Here is an 8,260-nt window from a genome sequence, read left to right as displayed (position 1 = left end):
GACACTGCCAAGGCTAGGGACAGGCAGAAGTCCAGAGCCAAGAGGACTTGGACAGCCTTGGGCACTGGTCGGTAAGAACATCTTGCCAAACCAACAGTCTCAGGTAACCAGAGTCCTGGAAGAAAGGCACAGTTTTCAACCTGGGATTTAATGATGCCCCACTTCCACAAGCATGCCAAGTATCAGGAGTCGGGATTAAGGAAGGATGGTAAATGACCTCTGCTGGTACTACGGACAAACATCGGAAGATGAGCTCCCTTCCTCTTTTTAAAGAAGGCTTGTTACGTGGCTCAATGTCTTGGCTAGTTTTCTGTCAACTTGGCAAAAAAAAAAAAAAAAAAAAGTTCCCCCTGAGAAAAAGGAACCTCAGTTCAAAAAATGCCTCCGTAAGATCAGACCATGAACAGTTAAGCCTGTAGGAGATTTTCTTAGTTATGGGAAGGTCCAGCCAACTGTGGGTGGAGCCTCCCCCGGCAGATGGTTCTGGGTTCTATAAGAAAACAGACAGAGCAAATCATAAAGAGCAAGCCAGTGAACAGCACTCCTCCACAACCTCTGCATCAGCTCCTGCCTTCAGGTTCCTGCCTTGATTTCTTTCAGTGGGCTGTACTTTAGAATATGTAAGCCAAAAAGCCCTTTTCTCCCCAAGTTTCTTTTGGTCTTGATGTTTCCTACCATCAATAGAAAAGCAACTAAAACATCCAGGGTGGCCTCCAACTGATTATTCCTCTACTTCAGCCACCTCAGCATTAGGATAGTATGGGCAGAGGATCAATAATGCCCTTCTTTCATAGTGACCCTGCCATCTCTTCAGTCTTTGTCCATAGACGTAACCCTGTCCTGAACTCTGTACATCTACCTATATGATAATACATATATGATAACACACATATATATATAGTATACACAGATGTGTGTTTTAAAAGACGTTTTAAATGGTCTATTTTATGTATATGAGTACACTTCTGTTGTCTTTAAAGAGTTATTTATTTTATCCACTGAGTTCACTATTGCTGTCCTCAGACACACCAGAAGAAAAATCAGTTTCCATTACAGATGGTTGTGAGCCACCATGTGGTTGCTGGGAATTGAACTCAGGACCTCTGGAAGAGCAGTCAGCACTCTTAACCACTGAGCCATCTCTCCAGCCTCAAGCTTGGTTTTGTTATTTTAAACCTCATGGAGTGTGGGAGGTATGTGGCCATGTGGCCGTAAACAAAATACCCTTGGAGGCCAGAGGCGCTGGACCGGATAGAGTTGAGTTACAGGCAGTTGTAAGCCATCCGTTATGGATGTTGGAAGGCAAACTTGGGTCCTCTGTAAAAACAGCATGCTCCTGACCACTGAGCCACTCTCTAGCCCCAAGGTCCTGCTTTTCTAACCTTCAGTCTGGGTAGTCAATAAGTCTTGCCAGCTTTACTCCTGTAAAGCCAAACTACCTTTCTCTCACAACACCTCTGCTGCTGCTGCTCCAATTTATGTCCTTATTCTGGAGGAATGCATCCCATGTGCCAGTGGACACCATGAATAAATTAGGCTCCACCACTCCTTCTCCCTCTGTGATGGCTATTTCTAGTTGTCAACATGACTACATCTGGAATGAACTACAATCCAGAAATGGAGGGCAGACTTGTAATCCAGATCTTGAGGCTGGAAGACCTAGGCTTCTGACCCAGATCTTGACATTGGATGACACACGCCTTTGATCAAGATCTTGAGGCATAGTGGCCATGAAAAGCATAGGCCCAAACTAGGTAGTACATGCCTTTAATTCCTGGAGACAGAGGCAAATAGATCTCTGAGTTCAAGGCCAGCCTGAAAGTTCCTAATCTATGCGTGGTGGTACACACCTTTAATCTGGGCCACACCTTCAACAGGAGCCCTCCACAAGGACAATGGAAGAAGGAAGGCTTCCTTTTCTTCTGCCTGCACTTACCTGCCAGCACATCTGTTGGAACCTACTTCCTTCAGGATTCTAGTTTATATAAAAGGTCAGCTGGAACGCATAGCCTCATGGGACTCATAGATCCTTGGACTTCCCATCCATAGCTGCCCATTGTTTGGTTAGTTGGATTGCAGACTGTAAGTCATCACAATAAATCTCCTTACTATATAGAGGCATTCCAAAAGCTCTGTAGCTCTAAAGAACCCTGAGTAACACCCCCTTTAACTCACAACCTTTCCATGATATTCTCCCAATCCCTGTGAGGACCTTGAATGGGAGTCAGGTTCTGTTTCCCTGGTTAATCTCCCCTCTCAAGCCCATTCAGCCTTCAGCCTCTGACTTCCCTGCATTCCATAGCTAGGGGGTCTCTGCTGGACACTGTCCACACCACTTCCTCACAGAGACCCATGCTTCCATGCTTCTAGGTCCCCTACAGAGACCAAACGGGTGGTTGGGCTTGGGGTACCAAACTAAAACCAGAACTTCAAAAGCTATTTAGTTGTCTTAGCTGAGCCCATTTGGTGGCAATCAGTTATCCCTAAACTCTAGACTCAGCAAGTCAGTGTTCCTGGAGTCAGTGAGGAGCCAAACTCTGATCCAATTAGTCTTTCAGTTCAGAACACAGGAGGCAAGGGCCCAGAACAGAGCACAGGATCTGGTTTAAACATCAAGGAAGGTTGTTTCTCTTGACAAGAAGTTTTCCAGGACAACAAAGGTAAAGAGCTTCACGATCTAGAGAGCTAGAGAACCGTAGCAGAAGGGTTCAGAGCACAGGGTGGAATAGAACTGGGGTGGGGGGGCAAAGAAGGTAGACCTTGACAAGTAAGCCTTGTCTCATTGGAGGAGCTGGGAAGATGGCTCAGTGGTTGAGAGGTTGACCTTCTATAGGTCCTGAGTTCAAGTCCTAGCAACCACTTGGTGGAGCACAACCATCTGTAATGAGATCTGATACCTTATAGTGGTGGGTCTGAAGGAAGCAACAGTGTATTTGTGTACATAAAATAAATGTTTAACACAGGGAGGTAGAGGCAGGTGGATCTCTGGAGTTCCAGGCTAGCCTCTTCTACAAGACTGTTTGTGGACAGCCAGGAATTAAAAAAACAACCAACCAACTACCACCAAACCCCTCCATGAGTTCTTCTAGAGGACCGGGCTCAATTCCTAGGACCCACATGGCAGTTCTCTGTTCTGAGCTGAATGGATAACCACATCAGAGTTTGCTACAGACAACTTCAGTTGCTGGGGACCCAAAGCCTTCTTCTGACCTCATGCAGATAAAACATCAATAAACACAAAATAAAATACAAAAAAACTTTCTAAATATAAAAGCATCAACCTGTGTCTAGACTCATTTCTGAGAATGAATGACTACTGAGTACTTAGTCATAAGCGGGACACCTCTGCTACCCCCCTCCAAGGGTCAGAAAACATCAAGAAAGAGGCAGAAAGAAAGAGTTCAGAGGAGTTCTCCGAAACTGACTAAAGCTGTGCGGGGTGGCTCATGTCTTTAATCCCAGCACTCAGGAGGCAGAGGCAGGCAGATCTCTGAGTTCAAGGCCAGACTGGCCTATTAAGTCAGTCCAGACACAAACCCTGTCTTGAAAAGCCAAACCAGGGCCAGAGAGATGGCTCAGCAATTAAGAGTACTGACTGTTCTCCCAGAGGTCCTGAGTTCAAATCCCAGCAACCACATGGTGGCTCACAACCATCTGTAATGGGATCTGGTGCCCTCTTCTGGTGTGTCTAAAGACAACTACAGTGTACTTATATATAATAAATAAATCTTAAAAAAAAAAAAAAAAAGAAAAGAAAAGCCAAACCAAACACATAAACCTTTGGCTTATGGATATGGCAATAGCTACAGCTTTTTTTTTTTTTTTTGAAAGGTATATTTATGTATATAAGTACACTATAGCTGTCTTCAGACACACCAGCAGAGGGCATCAGATCCTATTACAGAATTCCTTTAGGAGAGAAGCCATAATCTTCAATGGTGTAGCTAACTGACGTTTCTCTAATATTACAGTGAATAGCTTCATACCTATGTCCATGATAGTGGTCCTGGTCAATGGTAGCAGTTTGTACAAAACACAAAACAAACATGAAAGTGAAATCGAATTTGGTAGGAGAAGGGGAGGAGTGGGGTTCAGGGGAGTATAAGCAGAATGTGTTATATATGTGTATGAGATTGTCGATTCGCAGATTAAATCCTGCGTCTCAGGAATCACATGTAGATTCTGAAGACAGAAGGAACCGCTTGGCTGGTAGCATGAAGACACTCCCTTTTTGTCCTTGGTTATTGCCCACAGAGTGATGTATGCTCTAACACATTACTTTCTCACCCTTCTAACTCCCTCTTTGGTCAGACAGGTTAAAGTGGTGGTGTCAGTGCGCCCTCTGGTGGTATTAAGCGATTATGCAATGACTGGGAGATGGAAAAAAAACTTGGGCCGGCTGGCTATTTCTAGTTACCCAGAAGACCTTTGGAAGTGGGGTTAGCTGGAAGCAGCTGAGAAAGTATAATGATCCTCTAGTCGAATCTTGTTCTATTGCAGGATATTTTCTGGTCGAAAAGAAAGGAGAGAGTTTTTCGCCACTCCTTTTGTGAGCCACCATGTGGTTGCTGGCAGTTGAACTCAGGACCTCTGGAAGAGCAGCCAGTGCTCTTAACCACTGAGCTATCTCTCCAGTCCCTCACCACTTCTCTTAATATAAAGGTTATACCAACATCCCCCAGCCCACCCATGTGAGTAACAGTGAACAAACTATTTTTCACAGAATCTTCCTGTGTACTCCCTTAAACATGGTCCCGTCTTCCTAGAATACAGTTTGGGACTAGGACTCACTCTGTTTAGTAACTGTGGCTGAGACATTCAACAGTAAAGAAATTTCAAGCTGCAGAGAATCCTTCTATAGTAGGGGGTACTTTAAGAGGTGAAAATATTGGGGAAGAAGTTTACTATTGCTGGCACAGAAAGCAGAAGCAGGGCTGAAGAGATGGCTCTTGCTGAGGACCCTGATTCAATTCTCAGCACCCATAAGTGACTACAGTTCCAGGGAGTCTGACATCTGATTGTTGTGAAGACCAGGCATGCATGCCCATGGTACACACATACACATGCAGGCAAAATACTCATATACATTTTTACTGGGCAGGTTTTGTGTATCAACCTGACACTAGCTGGAGGTATCACAGAGAAACTGCCTTGAGAAAATGCCTCCATGAGATTCAGCTGTAAGGTATTTATTTTCTCAATTAGTGATCAACGGTGGGAGGGCTCAGCCCATTGTGGGTGGCTCCAGCCCTGGGCAGGTAGCCCTGGGTTCCATAAGAAAGCAGGCTGAGCAAGCCTGGGGAACAAGCCAGTAAGCAGCATCCTCCATGGCTTCTGCATCAGCTCCTACCTCCAAGTTCCTGCCCTGACTTCCTTTGGTGATGAACAGCAGTGTGGAAGTGTAAGCCGAATAAACCCTTTCCTCCCCAACTTGTTTCTTGGTCGTGATGTGATGTTTTGTGCAGGAATAGAAGCCCTGATTAAGACACACATTAAATTTTAAAACAAATACATTAAATGACAACGAAAAGAAAGTCATTGAGTGTGCATGGTGTCACCAGCCTCTAAAACCCAGCAATGGGGTGGCAGAAATAGGCAGACCTCTAGGAGTTTGAGGCCAGCCTGATCTACAAAGCAAGTTGCAGTACTGTCAAGAACCACTAAACAAATAAGTAAATAAAACTTAGTACAGACAGGAGATGTTATAAATTGGCTTCATGGGGTAGGGTAAGGAGTACAAAGTTGTCTATTAAATGATGTTGTGATCTGGGACTCTTTTTTTTTTTTTTTGAGACAGGGTCTCTATGTAGGTTGTCCTAGACCAGGTTGGCCTTGATCTCACAGAGATCCACTGGTCTCTACTAGAATTAAAGGTATAAACTACCATACTTGGCTATACATGATTTTGTCATTTTTTTGAGAGAGGGTTTCTCTCTGTAGCTCCGGTTAGCCTTGAACTCAGAAATCCACCTGCCTGTTTCCCCAGTCCTGGGATTAAAGTCAGACATCACCACCCTCTGGTTAAATAATTAACTTTCAAGTTTATTTACTTTTGCTTAACCAGCAGCTCCCGGTGGCCTAGAACTCTTGCAATCCTGTGGTGATTGCAAGCCCATACTCTAATACTCTATTGGCTTTGATTTAGGGCCTGGAACTTTCAAAACTTAGCCCAAGCTATCTTGGATCTTGTAGCCATCCTCTGGTCTCTGCCTTTGAGTGCAGAGCACTTCAGGTTGGGTTCCTAAGCACTTAGAAGGTAAAGGCAAGAAAATCAAATTTAGCGAGTACATGGGTACATGACAGTCGGTTGCAGAAACAAAACAAAGGTGTAAGAGGGCTTGCCTGAGGTTCGAAGGAGAGAACCAACTCTCTGACCTCCACACACGCGCTATGGCTTGTATGTACCTACACAAAAACAAATGTGATGAAACAGAAAACCCAAAGACTATGAAGTTCTGGAACTGTTTTAATCAGGGGACGAGTGTACCACAGTTGAATGGAGCCGCCCAGTTCTGTCAGTCGGCTCTTCACGTTTTTACCTCGCAGAAACCTGGGTACAGCCGCTTCTTCCCAGGGAGTTCAGGACAACCAGGGATCCTACAGTCTAAAGTCTCCCGAGAATCAGGAGGCGAGGTGAACGACTTGGGGGAGCCTTGCTGGGAGGTTGTAGGTAGGAACGATACCGGCAGCACTGGAATAGCCGTGTAGGGACGCCTCACTGAACCGGAGCCTTTACTGAAGACCTTGAAGTTTAAGTAACCGGGCCGAGGGATGGGGGGCGGGAGTAGGAGGCGTTGCAGGAACAAGTAGGAAGAGCGTGTCCTACCGGAAAGCCTGTACAGACGCATGCGCGCTCCGGAATGGGCGGGAGCAGGGGAGGGGCCTCACCTCACGGTTTCGCTGGGTTTCTAGAGCAAATATTTGACATTCCAGGCTTATCGTGGTAGCGGGGCTGAGTAGGCGAGCTCCCGGTGGGTCGCCCCGAGAAGGATTGTTGGGTGTGCACAGCACCCATTTTCCACTATATCGGGTCACTGTGTCCCTGCGCTATTGTGTGGGAAAACCCGGGAGGATCACCATCCATCCTAGGTTCTCTGGCTCCGCACGACCTTCCTTGGTCATGAGTTGGGGATGCACCCGGGTTATGGGCTGCTTTTTACCCAAGACTGATATGAAGCGCCCCGCTGTTTCCAAACACACGAGGTTCTTCTTTAGCCTTGGCCTCGGCATCCTGTATTCTAAGTCCCAAGCCAGGCTGTAGCTCTTTACTCTCACCAGACAGAAAACTATTCTGAGCCCACAGGGCGGCCTGGAAACAGCAGTAAGGGAGTCTCACCAAACTGCATGGGGCTAATGGGACTAGTCTGAACTGGGTTGAGACGCAGACTCCCGTGGACAGTTCAACTCTAGCCGGTACCTGCAGGAGCTCTTTCAATAGCCAGATAACATCTCTATCATTCAAGAGAGATTAAAAACAAGCAGGCAAATCCCAAGTGGGCTGGCCCTCCAGACCCCGACCAGCTGACCCAGCCTCATTTAGAATATAGTTTTCTTAAGGTCTGAGGCGAGATTCTCTACTGGCATTAAGGCCTGAGCCTTCAGGTCCACAGTAACTTAGGCTTTGCACTGCCGGCACTACACCGAACTGACTCTAACACCTGTATGGGCACGTCCCTCTCTGTGATCTCTAGTGACCTCCCACAGTTCTAAGAACCCTTGATCTTTACGGCCCTCCCTTTCCCCCACGGGTCTCTCCCACCGCCTTCCACTGTGGATACCTGGTAGCGCTCACTGTCGGCCTTTGACCCTGAGTTGGCTTCCATTAAACTCAAGCCAGACGTCGCGACCCTTACAGTCCCTAGATTGCCTCCCGTTGACTTCCACGGGTCTCGCATGACCCTTGCGGAATGGAAAAGGCCTCTGATCCTTCACATTCTTTTGCGGAGGACTCATAGTGCCTGCTGGAAAGGAAGTAGGAGAAAGAATGGATTCGTCCCAGAAGTCTCGCTGGACGGCAGCAAGAGGTGGGACTCCAGCCGCCCAGCGCACGCCCCGGCAGAAGTGAGCTCTTGCCTCCTGGGCAGGGTTCTGGCTCTCCCGCGAGGTTCCCTGCGCCCGTCCTGATCACGTGGCGCTCCGGGCCGCAGGTAACACGCCGGAGTAGGCTGAGATCGCCTGCCGCGCCGCCCAGCCCCAAAGGGCACGGCGGGCGGGTCTCTGCAGCTCCCACTACACCCCGCCGCAGGTGCCGCCCCCAACA

This window comes from Micromys minutus (genome assembly GCF_963924665.1).
Source record: "Micromys minutus genome assembly, chromosome: 24".
Taxonomy (NCBI): Eukaryota; Metazoa; Chordata; class Mammalia; order Rodentia; family Muridae; genus Micromys; species Micromys minutus.
The sequence above is the reverse complement of the archived record's forward strand: the minus strand, read 5'-3'. Positions refer to the sequence as shown.